The following is a 20429-nucleotide window of genomic DNA, read 5'->3' on the forward strand; positions in this document are numbered from 1 at the left end:
ACGGAGGACCCGTGAATTAACTGACTACAAGGACAGTGAGTGCAAGCATACCCTTTTCTATGTATTGGATTCTAGCCTTGTCTTCTTGAACGACTTCACCCCGTCAGTATTGTATTTTCAGCTACGGTCACTGAACATTACTGGGAACTGTGAAACTGTTGCACATCAGCTGTTTTAGGTCTGCTTTTCTGTGACTCTGCCCTCTGTTTTTTCTCTTTTTTGTGTATAAAACAAAATAAAACCTATTTAAGTTGGGTATAATTTTTATCATATGGACCGTCAAAATGAAGGTCAGGTGTCATTTTTACCGAAAAGTGCATTGCGTAGAATCGGAAGCCACCAAAAGTTACAAAATGGCGTTTTCTTTTTCAATTTTGCCCCTCAAATAATTTTTATTGGATTCACCATAGTTTTTGTGGTAAAACGATTGATGTCATTATAAAGTAAAATTGGTGGCGCAAAAAATAAGCCCTCATATGGGTCTGTAGGTGGAAAATTGAAAGTGTTATGATTTTTAGAAGTGGAGGAGGAATAAAACGAAAGTGCAAAAATGAAAAAATGGCCCAGTCCTGAAGGGGGATAAAACTTACAAAATAAAAATATATCAATTCCATTTTTGTACCTCACTAAAGTCTTATCTTTTACATAAAAGAAAGAAAAAATACTCCCTGTTGGCGGGCGTTCACACAGGACAAAAATGTGGATACAGATTTGTATATAATAATAGGTAAATAGATGTTCTAAATCAGTAGAATTCTTCGGCATGGAACTGGATCAGTGGTGCACATTTGTAAGTCTGCATCATGATCAAGGAATCAAAAATATGACCCAACCAGAATTTATACAAAATATAAAAATAAAACCGCCTGGATTAACAGCAATTGTAAGCATTCTTATTTTTTACATCAATATTATTTATATGTTAAGCTAAACCTGGCTACCATTAGAGATATATAAAAAAAATGGCTGGTGGCTGGTTCACCCACCATTCATATTTAGCCCTATTGTATTAATGAAACACTTTTCATGTTTTGTCTCTTTCCCATTCCTCGTAGATTGTAAGCTCTTGTGAGCAGGGCCCTCACTTCTCTTGTTTGAATATTTTGTGTGTAATATTGTAATGCCTTTATATTTGTCTTTCTTTGTACCCTCAGAATTTGGAAAGTGTTGTGTAATTTGTTGGTGCCCTATAAATAATAATAATTATAATAAAAAGACACTCAAGAGGAACAATGGCAAGATCTAAATAAAAAGACAAAAGCAGGGAAGTAATATTGCCTCGTGCCTTTGAAAAAGCCATTCAAAATGGCGAAACATTAGGAGGAGAGGAGATATATGTTTTAGCACAACACAGTGCCATAGTTCCACCACTGATGGTCTATCGCTGATGCTGATCTGTAGAAAAGTATCTGAAGGCATACAGTATTCTATCCAATAGTAGTCTGTGCAACAGACACCAGGAGTCTAAGCATAAGGAACTTATATGTGCACAGTGTTGAAAGTTTTAAAGCACCACTGCCATGTAGTGGCCACAGAGCACAATTTCATGTAACACAATTTAATGTAATACAATAAAGGTTATATTTTAACTAACAATTGGGGGTCTTTAGTCAGAGTTATCCCTTATCCCCAAGTAGGTTTGTTATATACAACGTTGGCCCAAGTATCCCCAGGGTACCTTTTGTGATTGTTTGCAAAAAGCAAGAGAAAGGCGCACCCTCTCATGGCGATGGTACCTTTCACATGTGGAAACAATTTTCTTTACTAGTTATTTTTTGTCCTTTACAAAGGTATGGTAACAGGAGGCATCGGAACACAACCTATGTATGAATGCTCAATAATGGAGCAGTTAAATGGGTATTCCCATCCACAAGATATGCCACAGGGAGAACTAAGGTTTACTGTGAGCGCTGATTCCCAGTCGCCTCATTTACCATACACTTTAGAGGAGAGGCAGCATGGTAAGGTTGAGGCACTTGTGTTTGTGCACACTGTTTAAGGCTTAGGGACGATATACAAAGTATAACACACACACAGTAGTGGAATTCATAAGATATGGTATAGCTGGACAAAATAAGGAACTTAAAATAAATAACTTTAATTTATTAAAATTTTAATTATTATACAAGATAAAAGTGATAGAATAATCCCTGTTTGTCAGACACATTTTATGGGGGGGGGGGTTGTTTAACCTGAGCAAAGGAAAAGTTGTGTGTATAAATTTTTCTAGATATGTGTAAAATAAGGGTTTTCCATAAACAATGTCCCCATTGTTTATGGAAAACCCTTCCTTTGAGGTAAGGTAGATTTGTAATAGAGTACAGATTGTATATATTACATAGTAGGTAGCAGTTTTTATATAGATAGTATGAAGTCTTTTATATCTGTGGTAAGCTGAATGTCCAAAGTAAGCAGTAATTGTAATAATGTTAAAGGGGTTATCCAGGAATAGAAAAACACAGCTACTTTATATCTAAAAACCGCTCCCCGTCTGTCTTCAGGTTGGGTGTGGTTCTGTAGCTCAATTCCCTTGAAGTGAATGGAGCCAAGCTGTACAACCACATCCAACCTGGAGACAGACATGGAGCGGTTTTTGAAAGAAATTAGCTGTGTTTTTCTATTCCTGGATAACCCCTTTAAAAATCTTACTTGGGACCTGTGGGTATTAGTTATCTACCGCGTCTGGTTGTGGGAGGCCTGCTGGCGTCTGGAAGTATGGAGTGTATTAGTAAAAAAAATGATCATGTTAATTTATCATACAGGAAATGGCAGAAAAACTAAATTTGGCTCCCCAAACTATGTTTTTTTCGCATTACATTACGTGAAGGAGGGCGCCATTAGGAATAATAATTTCCCCCACAAAAAAAGCTCTTATACAGCTCTGTTGAGAAAAATAAAAGAGTCATGGCTTTTAGAAGTCAAGAAGGGAAAAAACGAAAAAGAAATTAGATTTTTGCCAGAGAAGCTGAGGCAATGAGTGAGCCAAGGCAGAATTCCTCACTGTAAGCAGAGATTGTGAAATGCATCCTTTAATTTCTTTGCCCAATTTATTTTCTGCACCAAGTTTGCTAAAGCTATTACTCTATTAGGCGCCAGCAGTAGCTGAAGTTTTTAACATCTCTCTTGGAACATTAGCGCTCAGATGGAATAAACTTTACTTAACCTAATTAATTTTAATCACTGTATTCCAGTCTCATACTGTGCAAACAGATGCAAATGTGAAGACATTAATAAATTTACAGATTCCACTGTGGGCTAACCGCGCGTTGAACATTTGTTGGTGGTAGTAGGACGACAAGAATTGTGGAATCACAAAATGTGTATGAAAAAATACACTCAACGGTTCAATGTTTCCATAGCAACACAGTGCGGAAAACAGCACATTAAGTTCATGAAAGGTACCTCCGTAATTCTCCTTAATCCCTGAGCAATGCATATGTTTGCTAAAAATGATAAGTAAATGAATATACTGGGGGCTTTTTATTTTACTCTATACATTCTCCTGCATGAAGATGGAGCTATTGCATTACCTTTCTGCAGAATTTGATCTCGAGTGAGATCTCGATTACAAAGGAACACTATTCTGGAATCGGACATACTGACCTGGCTTGACCCTTTCCCTATGAGTGATGTGTTTGTCCCCAGTGTTAGCTTTGTCTAATTTCTTGAAGGATGTGTGTGTGCATACGTATACATAAAGATGATAACTAAACGGAGCATTATGAGTTATTTGCCATATAACAGGAGCTGATCAGCGCAGAGTATTACAGAAATAAAACCATTTTATTTCCGCAATGGGAGTAAAATGCTACACATTACAATAAGAGATTACAACAGCTCTTTTGATGGCCTACCTTATAATATTCCACAAACCTTACTTACAGTATAGTCATTTTAGTGCCTCTTCGCATTAGTTTAGAGACTAATAGCTATATTTTGATGGCCTACATGCAATGCCTACTGGGCCCCTGTTGTAAGGGAATAGTAAAGAAATTGTGGTTAATATATTATACCTCAAAGGTATTTTAGATGATGAAACAACACGTTCCCCAATTCTATGGTGTCTTTGTTATGAATTGTTATTGTATTGGAACTGAACTGTACCTGAACTCTGAGTTCCATTTAATATTTCCTTTGCTTACTTTATGTCTGGTAATACCTAGTTTTGAAAATATAACTTTGCACTTCTGTGTAGTAGAGTATCACCTCTATTCTGTGATGTACCCTCCATAGGTCATGCCATGTGACTTCACCGTCTGGCTGCAGCACTATATGCTATGATGTCCATGTCATACTCTTAAAGTGTACCTCGCATTAAAACTTTTTTTTTTTTTTTAATATTTTATAGTTTAATAGATATAGATAAATTTTCTTATTGGATTCCATTTTTAAAAATGTATCCTTTAATGTGTTTTATGTGTTTGAACTTTTGGCCACTAGGGGTCTCCCTAGGAGTCACTGTTTTAGTGATTTCGGACTCACGTCGAAATGGCATACTAAGCGCAGCTCATCGCCTGTCAATCAGACACATGGGAGTGAGCACGCATCCCTGCAGGGCGCGCTCCTGACTCTGCCGGTGCCGGCCAGCGGCGCCTTCAGGCTCCTCCTGCTGACAAGGAGAGCCAGCGTGTGCTGGCCGAGAGTCAGTGGAGTGCAGCTCTTCATGGTCGAATCCTCCCTGCCCCATACTCAGCCCCATAATCCCCATAATCATCCCTGCCCCATACTCAGCCTGTAAGGGCGGAAGCCGGCCCGGCCAGGCTTCTGGTGACGTTGCGCCTGTCGGGCCATGCCCACTTCCTGCCCTCATACAGAGCTCAAAACTGAGCTACGGAAGAAAGAATAAATTAGGTATTTAAAAGAAGATTTAACTAAAAATTAATACAGGGAGACAGAGACAGTTAGAGTCAGGGACAGATGGGGAGGGGGATTAGGGAAAGTTTAGTTGATGATAGCACTCTTTAAACACACAGCCACTTTTTGCCTTTCTCCATTTTCAAACCTAATATATCAATTTATGTCTGACTATCTTTTTAATTGTAACACCGGTTGTTGGAGTCCACCTGTGTACTGCATTTACTGCTGCTTGTCAGTGCTGTGTCATGCCCTCAGCACCCTTTCCTTGTTTAAGGCTCCATGTGACTTCCTTGTCTGCACTGTCTTAAAGGGGTACTCTCGTGCCCCAACCTTCTGAACATCCGGTTCAGAAGGCTTGGAGCAGTGGCCGCAATGTCACGGCCAAGCCCCCTTGGGACATCCCACCAAGCCCCCCTCCATTGACTTTTATGGGGGGCATGACGGTCACCACGCCCCCCTCCCATAGACATCAATGGATGGGGCATGGCCGTGACGTCTCAACTGAGGCCGCTGCTCCAAGCCTTCTGAACCGGATGTTCAGAAGTTTGGAGCACGGAAGTACCCCTTTAATGCCATTGCAGTTCCATGATACACCCCATAGAGGATGTGTACATTCCTGTCTTCCCCCCAATCCCTGCCAGGTACTGCTATATAATGCTTCCTGCTCCAGCTGTCCTCTGGTGCCTGGGCAATAGTTTAGTTTGACTACTAAGAAAAAATGTCTGCTGCTGTATCTATCCTGATTCTGCCTCTTTCTAATCCTAATGTATCTCCTTACCCTTCTGTGCCTGACCTGGACTATCAAAAACACCTGTGCTGTCATCAAGCCTGCACCACCTGGCTGCATCTGCACTTTTCAGCTCTACTGTTCTACAGACTTAGCCCTGCTATTATACCAATTTAGGTCTGCTACATTGAAGTCTGCTTTTCTATGCTACCTACAGAGTCAGCTCGCCCTTTCTTCCTATATCCCCAGTGCTTGGCACCAGGGTGTCCTGGCCTGCCTGGCCAGCCTCCACTTATCTTGACTCACTCTTGCTGGATGTGACCTAGTATCTTCCTTTCAGCAAAAATCCAGCTTTCTGCATCCTGGAGCTGGATAAAGTGTTAAAACCATGGGAATACTTAGATTCTGATCCCAAGTTTGGGCCACAGCCAAATCGGTAAATGGAAAAGCAAGTCGACACCCATTGGGGCGTTACATTAATGCTTTTTCAAGGCTGTATAAAATTGTATGCGGTGAGCTCCACCTTATGGCAGCTGCAAATGGCCAGAATGATATCATATGTCTGTGTGAAGGGGGTTTGGCTGTCTGTAAGAAACATGGACCTCTTACTATTATAAATACAGGTAGAATCATTCAGCACATAATTATGAACCTACAAGTGTTCAAATTTGGTGTACTTTTAATAATAAAAAAAAACCTGACTTTTTCATGACTTTAGGGATCAGTAAAGATTCATCAGTTACCAGCTGTCTTGTACCTGCTTTCACTACAGCAGTACTGAGCATAACTGTCTTTCACATTTCACTGAGTCTTCTCATGAAATGTTCAGAACAAGATGGATTGAGCCTAATTACTTGTGAATCATGTGAAAGATTCAGCTTTGTTTGGTCAAGGATACCTTGTCTATGTTCTTTGTCGTCCAATGTACTTTCAAAAATCTTCACTAACACCAGAGTTCAAAGGCGTCCTTACGTTTTATGTTCCAAATCTTTATTGTCTGTCTTTTAGATTCAAAAAGAAATACCGAAAATGCTATAGCCCGCTCTTTGCACTTACTGACACATCACTGCATTAAAAGATTTTTTGTAGGTCTTTCATCCTTACTGTAATAAGTATCATTCTGTGTCATATCCTTCCACTGCTAATCTCTTGCAGCAATTCATAAAAGTTGTCATCTACTTCTAAGACTTCACCATCAACTTTATCTGTTTTTGTTCCTCTAAACATACAGCAAAATCATTAAAAGGAATTTTTGGATCTGAAATGCTTTATCATTAATCGATAAGACTATAAAAACTAAAAGACTTGAAAACTATGAGATTCTATGATATTTTACTGCCAAGTTTATAGAAATTATGGTTTAGTTTAAAGCACAACTGTCATGAAATCTGGGTGCAATAACCTGCACACAGCCTTTGTACTGTGTGCAGGTGGTGTGTATAGCAATGTTTTTAGCTAATATTTGCAGGCTTTCATGATGCCAAAAAATGCTTTTAATCAAAGCCACTGACGGTCGGATAGGCGTGGTGCAAGGTACGTGATGCCCCGCTGCCATGCCCACCCCCACGCCTGCCTAGTATTTCAGCCCTGGGACCACTGTGGGATTGACACACATGTCCCAGCGCATGCGCCCTTCAGCTATTCTAACGTTCTATTCTGCCGCTGTGTGTCATCCAGCAAGCGTTCACTCCTACCGCCGTCTTCCTCCTCAGTGTGCCTGCGCAGTGCTAGATGCAGAGAGTGCGCTTCCTCTCTGCACCTATTATTGAGAACTAACCTGATTGTGCACTGCTCTGCGCAGATGCACTGAGGAGGAAGACTGCAGCGGAAGCAAGCGCTTACTGGATGACACACAGCAGCGCGCACGTTAGATTAGCTGAAGGGCTGACATACGGGGTAGGCGTGGGGGTTGGTGTGGCGGCGGCGGGTCGGCGTGGCGGCGGCAGGGCATCGCGTAACTCGCGCCACACCTATCCAAACGTCAGTGGCTTAGATTTAAAAAAATGTTGGCGTCATGAAAGCCTGCAAATATTAGGTAAAAACATTGCTATACACACCACCTGCACACAGTACAAAGGCTGTATGCAGGTTATTGCACCAAGATTTCATGACAGTTGTGCTTTAAGAAGTATAGAATTATTATAAAGTGCGTTGGTTGAACAAGGTTAAAGGGGTACTCCGGTGGAAAGCTATTTTTTTTTCATCAACTGGTGCCAGAAAGTTAAGCATATTTGTAAATTACTTCTATTTCACCGCTTAAGGACCCAGACCATTTTCACCTTAACCCCTTAAGGACTCAGGGTTTTTCCGTTTTTGCACTTTCGTTTTTTCCTCCTTACCTTTTAAAAATCCTAACCCTTTCAATTTTCCACCTAAAAATCCATATTATGGCTTATTTTTTGCGTCGCCAATTCTACTTTGCAGTGACATTAGTCATTTTACCCAAAAATGCACGGCGAAACGGAAAAAAAAATCATTGTGCGACAAAATCGAAAAAAAAAACGCCATTTTGTAACTATTGGGGGCTTCCGTTTCTACGCAGTGCATATTTCGGTAAAAATTACACCTTATCATTATTCTGTAGGTCCATACAGTTAAAATGATACCCTACTTATATAGGTTTGATTTTGTCGCACTTCTGGAAAATACGTTTAAAAATCTCATCTTCTGACCCCTATAACTTTTTTATTTTTCCACGTACAGGGCGGTATGAGGACTAATTTTTTGCGCCGTGATCTGAAGTTTTTATCGGTATGATTTTTGTTTTGATCGGACTTTTTGATCACTTTTTATTCATTTTTTTAATGGTATAAAAAGTGACCAAAATACGCTTTTTTGGACTTTGGAATTTTTTTGCGCGTACGCCATTGACCGTGCGGTTTAATTAATTACATATTTTTATAGTTCGGACATTTACGCACGCGGCGATACCACATATATATATTTTTTTTTACACTGTTTTATTTTTTTTATGGGAAAAGGGGGGTGATTCAAACTTTTATTAGGGAAGGGGTTAAATGACCTTTATTAACACTTTTTTTTTACATTTTTTTTGCAGTGTTATCGGTCCCATAGGGACCGATAACACTGCCCACACTGATCTCCTATGCTGATCACAGGCGTGTATTAACGCCTGTGATCAGCATTATCAGCGCTTGACTGCTCCTGCCTGAATCTCAGGCACGGAGCAGTCATTCGTCGATCGGACACCGAGGAGGCAGGTAAGGGCCCTCCCGGTGTCCGGTCAGCTGTTCGGGACGCGGCGATTTCACCGCGGCAGTCCCGAACAGCCCGACTGAGCAGCCGGGTCACTTTCAGTTTCACTTTAGAAGCGGCGGTCAGCTTTGACCGCCGCTTCTAAATGGTTAATATCACACATCGCCGCGATCGGCGATGTGTGGTATTGGCCGCGGGTCCCGGCCGTTGATGAGCGCCGGGACCGACGCGATATGATGCGGGATCGCGGCGCGATCCCGCTTCATATCGCGGGAGCCGGCGCAGGACGTAAATATACGTCCTGCGTCGTTAAGGGGTTAAGGACCAGAGCATTTTTTGCACATCTGACCTCTGTCACTTTAAGCATAAATAACTCTGGGATGCTTTTCCTAATCATTCTAATCATCAATCATTCCGTGACATATTCTACTTTATTTTTTTTGAAACTTGCATCCTTTCTTGGTGAAAAATCCCCAAATATCATATAAAAATTGAAAATGTAGCATTTTTATAACTTTGAAACTCTCTGCTTGTAATTAAAATAGAAATTCCAAATACATTTTATATTGATTAAACATACACAATGTCAGGATCCGGACTGGTATGCAGCGAGGACACTGGAGGTGGACCCAGCTTGTAGCTAGGAACACAAAACCGGATATATCTGGCAGAGAGCCATACTTTGTCCCCAGGAGCGAAGACAGGAGGAGTTCTTCTCTTCTTATCTGCATGTCTCTTCATACGAGACGAGGCCAGTAGGAGTGACTTTTGAGTCTCCTTCCAGATAACAGAGAAGTTCCGGGTTACTTCATCTACGGCAGGAACTCCAAAAGAAGTGGGAATGGGGAAGGAGGGCAGAGGGTGACGGCCGTACACCACAAAAAATGGGGATTTGGCGGAGGATTCCGAATTTTTGAAATTGTACGAGAATTCAGCCCAGGGCAGAAGGTCGACCCAATCGTCTTGGCTGGAGGAGACAAAATGTCGCAAGTAGTCACCAAGAATCTGGTTTACTCTCTCTACTTGTCCATTGGATTGGGGGTGATAGGAGGACAAGAAATCCAATTTGATCTTTAATTGACCACAGAGAGCTCTCCAAAATTTCGACACAAATTGAACGCCTCTATCCGAGACGATATGCGAGGGAAGCCCGTGAAGGCGAAAAATGTGCCGAAAAAATAGCTTCGCCAACTGTGGTGCAGAAGGGAGACCTGGAAGCGGAATGAAGTGAGCCATTTTGGAAAAACGATCAACGACCACCCAGATGACGTTATTGCCATGGTATACAGGAAGATCAGTAATGAAATCCATGGCAATTTGGGACAATGGTTGCTCAGGGACGGGCAAAGGAAGGAGGAGTCCAGCAGGCTTCTGGCAAGGGGTTTTATCCCGGGCACAAATATTACAGGCCCGAACGAAATCAGAAACGTCACCCTCTAGTGTAGGCCACCAATACAGATGGGAAATGAGCTGGATGGACTTTTTAATGCCAGCATGACCAGCCAGGTGAGAGGAATTCCCCCATTTGAGGATCTTGAGGCGAAGGCGTGGAGGAACAAAAGTCTTTCCAGGGCCTAAGACAACAAGATCCGGCAAGGACAGGAAGGGGAAGTGATGTTTTATAGGAAACACGGTAATTGGGCCAGGCACCAATTAATGGTGCACTGGCCCTTTAAATTTAAGAGAGCCGGCGCGCGCGCGCCCTAGAGAGCGGGGCCGCGCGCGCCGGGAGGACACAGAGGGCAGAGGGAGGTAAGAGGAACGGGATGCGACCCGCGGGCGGACTTGTGCCGCCACGTGGATCGCATCCCTGCCGGCGGCACTGTGGCAGCGCTCCCGGTCAAAGGGACAGACTTGGGCGCTGCAGGAGGAGATACGCCATGAGCGCTCCGGATGGATGCGGGACCCGGAGCGCTCGGCGTTACACACAATATGTCTACTTTATGTTGGCATCATAAAGTTGACGTTTTTACTTTTGAAAGACATCAGAGAGCTTCAAAGTTCAGCAGCAATTTTTGAATTTTTCACGAAATTTTCATAATTGGAATTTTTCAGGGACCAGTTCAGTTTTGAAGTGGATTTGAAGGGCCTTAATACTAGAAATACCCCATAAATGACAACATTATAGAAACTGCACCCCTCAAAGTATTCAAAATGACATTCAGAAAGTTTGTTAACTCTTTAGGTGTTTCACAAGAATAGCAGCAAAGTGAAAGAGAAAATGCAAAATCTTCATTTTTTACACTCGCATGTTCTTGTAGACCCAGTTTTTAAATTTTTACAAGGGGTAACAGGAAAAAAATCCCCCCAAAATTTGTAACCCAATTTCTCACGAGTAAGGCAATACTTCATATGTGGATGTAAAGTTCTCTGTGGGTGCACAAGAGGGCTCAGAAGGGAAGGAGCGACAATGGGATTTTGGAGAGTGAATTTTGCTGAGGGGCATGTTGCATTTAGGAAGCCCCTGTGGTGACATGACATAACAGAAAAAAATGTAATAAAATAACACATGGCATACTATTTTGGAAACTACACCCCTCAAGGCATGTATCAAGGGGTCCAGTGAGCCTTAACACCCCACAAGTGTTTGACAACTTTTCGTGAAAGTCAGATGTGTAAATGAAAAAAAAAATTCTTTCACTAAAGTGCAGTTTTTTCCCCAAAATTTACCAGCGTAATGGGAGAAAACTCGTCACCAAATTTGTAACCCCTTTTCTTCGGAATATGGAAATACCCCATGTTAGAACGTAAAATGATCTGCGGGTGAACTACAATGCTCAGAAGAGAAGGAGTCACATTTGGCTTTTGGAAAGCAAATTTTGCTGAAATGGTTTTTGAGGGGCATGTCGCATTTAGGAAGCCCCTATGGTGCTATAGCAGCAAACAAAAAAAAAAACACATGGCATACTATTTTGGAAACTACACCCCTCACCTGTGGGGTGTTTGACAACTTTTCGTTAAAGCCTGATGTCCAAATGAGATTAAAAAAAATGTTTTCACTAAAATTCAGTTTTTTCCCCAAATTTAACATTTTTACAAGGGGTAATAGGAAAAAAAAAGTTAACCAAAATTTGTAACACCATTTCTTCTGAGTATGGAAATACCCCATTTATGGATGTAAAGTGCTCTGCTGGAGCACTACAATGCTCGGAAGAGAAGGAGCGCCATTGGGATTTTGGAGAGAGAATTTGTTTGGAATGGAAATCGAGGGCCATGTGCGTTTACAAAGCCCCAATGGTGCTAGAACAGTGGAACCCCCCTACATGTGACCCAATTTTGGAAACTACACCTCTCAAAGAATTCAATAAGGGGTTCAGTGAGCATTTACACCCCACTGGCATTTGACAGTTCTTTGGAACAGTGGGCTGTGAAAATGAAAAATAAAATTTTTCATTTTCATGGACCACTGTTCCAATAATCTGTCAGACACCTGTGGGGCGTAAATGCTTACTGTACCCCTTATTACATTACGTGGGGGTGTAGTTTTTAAAATGCGGTCACATGTGGGAGGGGTCCATTGTTCTGGCACTATGGAGGCTTTGTAAACACACGTGGCCTTCAATTCCGGACAAATTTTCTTTCCAAAAGCCCAATGGCGCTCTTTCTCTTCTGAGAATTCTAGTGCGCCCGCAGAGCACTTTACTTATCCCTTGTGAAAATGAAAGATTTAGGGTAACACCAGCATTTTAGTGAAAAAAATGTTTTTTTAATTTTCCCATCCAACTTTAACGAACATTCGTCAAACACCTGTGGGGTGTTAAGGCTCACTATACCCCTTGTTACGTTCCCGTGAGGGGTTTAGTTTCCAAAATGGGTTCACATGTGGGTATTTATTTTTTTGTGTTTATGTCAGAACCACTGTAAAATCAGCCTCCTCTGTGCAAATCACCAATTCAGGCCTAAAATGTACATGGTGCGCTCTCACTCCTGAGCCTTGTTGTGCGTCTGCAGAGAATTTTACATCCACATATGGGATATTTCCGTACTTCCTTTTACCACTTGTAAAAATGAAAAGTATGGGGCAATACCAGCATGTTAGTGTAATAATTTTTATTTTTTTACACTAACAGGCTGGTGTAGACCCCAACTTTACCTTTTCATAAGGGGTAAAAGGAGAAAAAGCCCCCCAAAATTTGTAACACAATTTTTCCTGAGTGTGAAAATGCCCCATATATGGCCCTTAACTGTTTCCTTGAAATATGCCAGGGCTCCGAAGTGAGAGAGCACCATACGCATTTGAGGCCTAAATTAGGGATTGTCTCCGCTACCAAAAATATTCTACGCCTGTGATTCCCAAACAGGTTGACTCCAGCTGTTGCTAAACTCCCAGCATGCCTGGACAGTCAGTGGCTGTCTAGAAATGCTGGGAGTAGTTGTTTTGCAAAAGCTGGAGGCTCTGTTTTGGAAACACTGCCGTACAAGACAACAGTGTAAGGGTGTGTATATGTAGTGTTTTACCCTTTATTTTGTGTAGTGTAGTGTTTATATTTATTTACATATTTTTTTATGGGGGGGATTCAGACTTTTGCATATAGCCCCCCCATAGGGGACTATAACATTGGACACACTGTTTTCATACACTGATCACTGCCATGCAATAGCATGGCATTGATCAGTGTTATCGACTGCTCCTGCCTGGATCTCAGGCACTGAGCAGTCATTTGGCGATCGTACGTGCAGGAGGCAGGTAGGGATCCTCCTCGCAAGCTGTTCAGCATGCCGCGATTCACCGTTGCGGTCCCGAACAGCACCACTGAACTGCCAAGAAGCTTTCACTTTCACTTCAGACGCGGTGATCAACGCATCTGAAGGGTTAATACCGGGTATCACTGCGATCTGTGATTTCAGGTATTAGCCGTGAGTCCCGGCCGTTGATGACCACAGGGACCAACCCAATATGAGGTGGGTTCACCGCTTGACCCCGCGTTATATCGCAGGAGCCAGTGCAGGACATAAATATAGGTCCTGTATCGTTAAAGAGTTAAATAGAAGTAATTTACAAATCTGTTTAACTTTCTGGCACCAGTTGAATAAAAAAATAAATGTTTTCCACCGGAGTACCTCTTTTAAGCAGTGCTCTGTTATGTAAAGGAATTCTGGCCATAGAAAACTTTATCTAAAAACCCATTAGTATCACATTAATAGAATAATAAGAAGTTGGCAGCACCTCAGTATGCAAGAAATATGGAGCATTTACTCTTCTATACAAGGGCAATATTTCAGCTCAATGTTTTTAAAAGACTATTGAGGCACCTATGTGTAGGCACTGATAAATGGCTGGAGATGGCAGGAAATGAGTACATTAAATAAGGTAAAATTATCTTTATACTTTCATAGAAAAGACAAGTGAATAGAGAAACACCGCGACTGCTCTGGGACAGCTAATTGACAGTCTATGCGCTCAAACAGTACAGTGGCGATCAAAAGTTTGGGCACCACAGGTAAAAATTTGTATTAATGTGCATAAAGAAGCCAAGGAAAAATGGAAAAATCGCCAAAAGGCATCAAATTAAAAATTAGACATTCTTATAATATGTCAACAAAAGTTAGATTTTATTTCCATCATTTACACTTTCAAAATAACAGAAAAATGGCGTCTGCAAAAGTTTGGGCACCCTGCAGAATTTATAGCATGCACTACACCCTTTGCAAAGCTGAGATCTGCCAGTGTCATGGATTGTTCTCAATCATCATCTGGGAAGACCAGGTGATGCCAATCTCAAAGGTTTTAAATGCCCAGACTCATCTGACCTTGCCCCAACAATCAGCACCATGGGTTCTTCTAAGCAGTTGTCTAGAAATCTGAAACTGAAAATAGTTGATGCTCACAAAGCTGGAGAAGGCTATAAGATAGCAAAACGTTTTCAGATGTCAATATCCTCTGTTCGGAATGCAATTAAGAAATGGCAGTCATCAGGAACAGTGGAAGTTAAAGCAAGATCTAGAAGACAAAGAAAAATATCAGACAGAACAGCTCGCAGGATTGTGAGAAAAATAATTCAAAACCCACGTTTGACTGCACAATTCCTCCAGAAAGATCTGGCAGACACAAAAGTTGTGGTACACTATTCCACTATAAAGAGATACTTGTACAAATATGGTCTCCATGGAAGAGCAATCAGAGGAAAACCTCTTCTACGTCCTCACCACAAAAATCAGCGTTTGAACTTTCTGTGGACCGATGAGGGTAAAATTTAACTTTTTGGCTGGAATGAGCAAAGGTACGTTTGGAGAAGAAGGGGAACAGAATTTAATGAAAAGAACCTCTGTCCAACTGTTAAGCATGGTGGTGGATCACTCATGCTTTGTGGTTGTATTGCAGCCAGTGGCACAGGGAACATCTCACGAGTAGAAAGAAAAATGGATTCAATAAAATTTCAGCAAAGAGAGGATGGCTTCTACAAATGGATAATGATCATAAACACACCTAGAAATCCACGGGGGATTACATCAAGAGGCGTAAACTGAAGGTTTTGCCATGGCCTTCACAATCTCCTGACCTCAACATAATTGAAAATCTATGGATAGACCTTAAAAGAGCAGTACGTGACAGACAGCCCAGAAATCTCAAAGAACTGGAAGACTTTTGTAGGGAAGAATGGGCAAAGATACCTCAAACAAGAATTGAAATACTCTTGGCTGGCTACAAAAAGCATTTACAAGCTGTGATACTTGCCAAAGGGGGCAGTACAAGATATTAACTCTGCAGGGAGCCCAAACTTTTCCAGATGCCATTTTTTTGTTTTCTGTTATTTTGAAAGTGTAAATGATGGAAATAAAATCTAACTTTTGTTGACATATTATAAGAATGTCTAATCCGTAATTTGAGGCCATTTGGAGATTTTTCCATCTTTCCTTGGCTTCTTTATGTGCATTAATACAAATTTTTACCTGGGGTGCCCAAACTTTTGATCCCCACTGTAAGCGCTGTTCTCATCAGCAAACTGGTGGTGGTGCTCACGCTAGTTCGTCTTTGCAGATATGTTTATGTAAGAGAGGAAAAAGGAAAGATGCGGATCACTCACCAACTTCCAATGCTGTGCTTTTTATTCTTGAATACAAAGGTGGCTACACATAGATGTAACAGCAGGGCAGAAGGTGGTAAGGAGCCCCGTCCGGTGCTCCTTACCACCCTCTGCGCTGCCGTTACATCTGTCTATGTGTAGCCACCTTTGTATTCAAGAATAAAGAGCACAGCATTGGAAGTTGGTGAGTGATCCGCATCTTTCCTTTTTCCTCTCTTTTATACAAAAGACATTGATGTAAAAGAATCTTCTAAGAAGATACAATCATGACTGCTTATATCAGCAAACAGTGGAAGTAGAATAATCATTTGCCATCTCCCAAATGTCTTAAAATGTCTGTCCAGTCCATCAGTGACTCTGCAAGTATATATCCAATAATCTTTACAAGGTCTGCAGCTACAGGAGAGGAGAGTGACTGTCGTACTGTCCAGAGATGGCAGAGATAGTCTCTTACTGCCCCTGCCTGCCTGATGGCTGTTTACACAGTGCTCAATATATGCTGTGGGCTCAGTGGGAGCCATCCCATATTTCCCATCCGGGCCACCATGTACTCCACATAAGGCTAATAATTGTATGTGGGGGCACAATATATTTAAATCATGAGAAACAAAACAATGTATAAATAAAACTAAATTTATAAGACAGCCATTACCATTACATAACATTACGTAAAATTACTATATCAAAAAGAGGGGCACAATTTATAACTGTATTTTAGTGGCACTCTGTGTTATTAATAAAATAAATATAACTAAATATTGACCTGAACATCTTGTTGCCTTTGTCAGCTTGCATTCTTCCCATAATGCATCCTGGTGCCATCTCTTTTCCAGGTAATATACACAGATGTAGCAAATGGACAGAAAAAATCGTGTAGCTCACTTAGCAAAAAAATATACCAGAGGTTACTGGTGTTGCCTACACCAAAATAGGCCAGAAATTTGTACAAAATTATAATATGATATATATATATATATATATATATATATATATATATACATATATATATATATATATATATATACATATATATATATATATATATATATATAAATATATATATATATATATATATATATACAAATTATATGTGACCAGTCCTCAAAGGTATACAAGATAAGAAGATAATAAGTACAATGAAATATGAATATTTATTAAATAAAATGCAATGTATTACATAGAATAACTGAAGTATAGCTCAGGGCCCTTGTGCAGGCTCCAGATAATTATTGTAGATATAGGTACATTAGAAAACAATAATAACAAGCCAATTATATTATATATTGGCTTGCTATTATTGTTTTCTAATGTACCTATATCTACAATAATTATCTGGAGTCTGCGCAAGGGCCCTGCGCTTTACTTCAGTTATTTTATGTAATACATTGCATTTTATTTAACAAATACTCATATTTTATTGTACTGGATCTAACTATCTTCTTATCTTGTATACCTTTGAGGACTGGCCACATATAATTTGTATATATATATTTCTATTTATCATATTATTTGTGTACAAATTACACAGATGTACCTGGCTATCTGTATGATGTAAAAGAACACATTGTTTATTAGACCAGGCTGCCTTCCTCCATTCCTCTTAAGTTTAGTTCTCATGCTGTTACGTTGAGCGCTCCAATCCAGCGTTCCGACCATGAGCGTTCACCTCCCCGCTCTCCCGTCCGTGCCGTGGTTTGCATCGCGGGACGTGCCTGCATGCGAATCTCGACCCGCTTCTCACCTGCCTCCGCTCTGTCCTCTGCTTCCCGGTGCACGCGCCCCTGCCTCCTAGGGCGCGCGTGGCGGCTTCATGAAATTTAAAAGGCCAGTGCACCATTGATTAGTGCCTGGTCCTTCTGCCAAAATTATATAAGGCAGCTCCGCCCTTTCCTCCCTGCTGGATCCTCATTGCCCCTAGCCTGAGATTAAGCATTTCTAATTGTCTGTTTGCCTTGCCCATGTATTTTGACCCTTCTGCTAAGTTATTTGACTACGCACCTTTGCCACTTGCCTTGACCTTTTGCTAAGTCCGAATACGCCTCTGTCTCATACTTCTGTACCTCGTCTTGCCCAGTTACCTGTGTGGTCGAGTCGTATCGGCGGTAGTGACCTGGGTGTCGACTGCTACAGCAAGCCCATCTTGCCTTGCAGCGAGCTCTGATGAAGACCAGCGGTACCTTAGATTTCGCTCCCCGATATGGCCTGTGTCATCTGCCACACAGGTTAGGGGATCCACATCCGGCAGCGTTACAGCAAGGTCCGGCCATGGATCCCACTGGGGTTCCTCTGCCTGATAATCCAGACCTCGCCTCTATCGTGGCTCTCCAGTCACAGTAGTTGGGCCAGCAGGCACAGCAGTTAAACCAATTGTCCGCCATGATGCAGCAGTTGCTTTCTGCTCAACAACCACCGCAGCAGCCACAGCCTCCTCCTGCTCCAGTGTTGCCTCTCACTCCTGCAGTTGTCTCGAGATCCAAGCTCCATTTTTCTCTTCCTGAGAAGTATAAGGGGGATCCCAAGTCTTCCCATGGTTTCGTGACACAGTGCTCCATGCACATAGAACTTATGGCAGAATGGTTCCCTACGGAACGAGCAAAGGTGACCTTTGTCGTAAGTCTCTTAACCAGAAGGGCCCTGGCCTGGGCAACCCCGATATGGGATCGCAGTGATCCACTCACAGCTAATCTCCAGGCTTTTCTGTCTGAATTCCGAGGTGTCTTTGAAGAACCTGCATGAACTTCTTCCGCTGAGACAGCTTTGCTGAGTCTTTTTCAAGGCAACTCCTCCGTGGGCGAGTATGCCATCCGTACCCTGGCATCGGCGTTATCTTGAAGCTCTTTGCGCTACTTTCAAGAGAGGACATTCTAGCCATATCAAGGATGTCCTTGCTGCCCGGGAATTGCCTTCTTCCCTGAATGAACTCATGCAGTTTGCATCTCAGATTGATATAGTTTCTCTGAACAACATGAGGAACTACGTCAAGAAAGGGAGTCTGCACGACCTCGGCACTTTCTTCGTCTGGCACCTGTCTTCCAGCAACCACCGCAACCTTCTACGTTTCCTCCTGCAGTGGAGGCTATGCAGGTGGATCGGTCTCGCCTGAACCTGCAGGAAAGAACTTGCTGACGAGCTGAGAATCTATGCCTATACTGCGCCAGTGCAGATAAATTCCTCAGAAATTGTCCTCTGTGTCTACAGTCTCAGGGAAACGCTCGCACCTAGGGTTTGTGGCAGAGGCCTCCCTAGGTGTGAATACCTCCTCTCCACGCTTGAATTTGACATTCTCTACCCTCCAAAGAGACTATTTACATTCTTTCCTTCCTGGACTCTGGTTCCATTCCTTAGTACATAGGTATCGTCTGCCAGTATCCCGCCTTCTGAAGCCTTTGTACATCTCTTTGTCAACTGAGAAAATCGGTACTGTACTGTCTTATTCCGCACAGAACCCTTATCTATGAAGGTTGAAGTTCTGCATAAGGAAAAATTGTCCTTCAATGTACTTCCTCATTGTACCTCCACTCTTCTACTTGGCCTTACTTGGTTACAACTACATGCCCCGCATCTTGATTGGAAAACTGGAGAAGTACTTCGTTGGGGAACCTACTGCCATAACAACTGTTTTCATACTCCAAGTTGGTGTCTCCTTCTACTACTCTCCCATTGTTCCCTCAGGACTTTGCTGATGTCATCAGTGAGAGAGAAGCTAAAGTTTTACCACCACATCGTCCTTACGATTGTCCTATCGACTTATTTCCCAGGACCACACCTCCTCAGGGCAGAATTTACCCCTTGTCTGTTCCCGAAACCCAGGCCATGTCTAATTATATCCAAGAAAATCTTCAGAAAGGATTTATCAGAAAGTCTTCCTCCTCTGCCGGAGCTGGATTCTTCGTGGAAAAAAAGGACGGATCTTTGCGACCTTGCATCGACTACCGCTGCTTGAATAAAATTACTGTCATGAACCTCTACCCACTTCCTTTGATCTCAGAATTATATGATCGTCTGCGTGGAGCGAGGATCTTTTCTAAACTTGACCTTCATGGGGCCTAAAATTTGATTCACAAAGAAGAAGGAGACGAATAGAAGACTGCGTTTAATACTCGTGATGGACATTTTGAGTATCTTGTGATGACACTCTGTAATGCTCCAGAAATCTTCCAGGAGTTCGTCAATTATATTTTTCGCGATCTTCTATACTCCTGTGTCGTTGTCTAATTGGTCCACATTCTCATCTACTTGCCCAATGTTCAGACTCATCGCTCTCTCCTCCGCCAAGTTTTTCAACGTATCTATGCTAAACTAGAGAAGTGTACTTTTGAAAAAAAAAAACAGCCTTCCATTTCTGGGGTATATCGTTATCAGTCAAGGTCTACAAATGGACCCTAACACGTTTCCCACAGTACTGGACTGGCCTCGACCTTCTGGCTTGAAAGCTATTTTGAGCTCTCTCGGCTTTGCAAATTACTATTGGCAATTTATCCCTCATTACTCCACCTTGGTAGCCCCCATGGTTTCTCTCACTAAGAAGACTTCTAATCCAAAGATTTGGACTCCAGAGGCTGAAGAAGCTTTCAAACAGTTAAAGTCTGCCTTCGCTTCAGCTC

The sequence above is a fragment of the Hyla sarda genome, chromosome 3 (assembly GCF_029499605.1).
Source record: "Hyla sarda isolate aHylSar1 chromosome 3, aHylSar1.hap1, whole genome shotgun sequence".
Lineage (NCBI taxonomy): Eukaryota > Metazoa > Chordata > Amphibia > Anura > Hylidae > Hyla > Hyla sarda.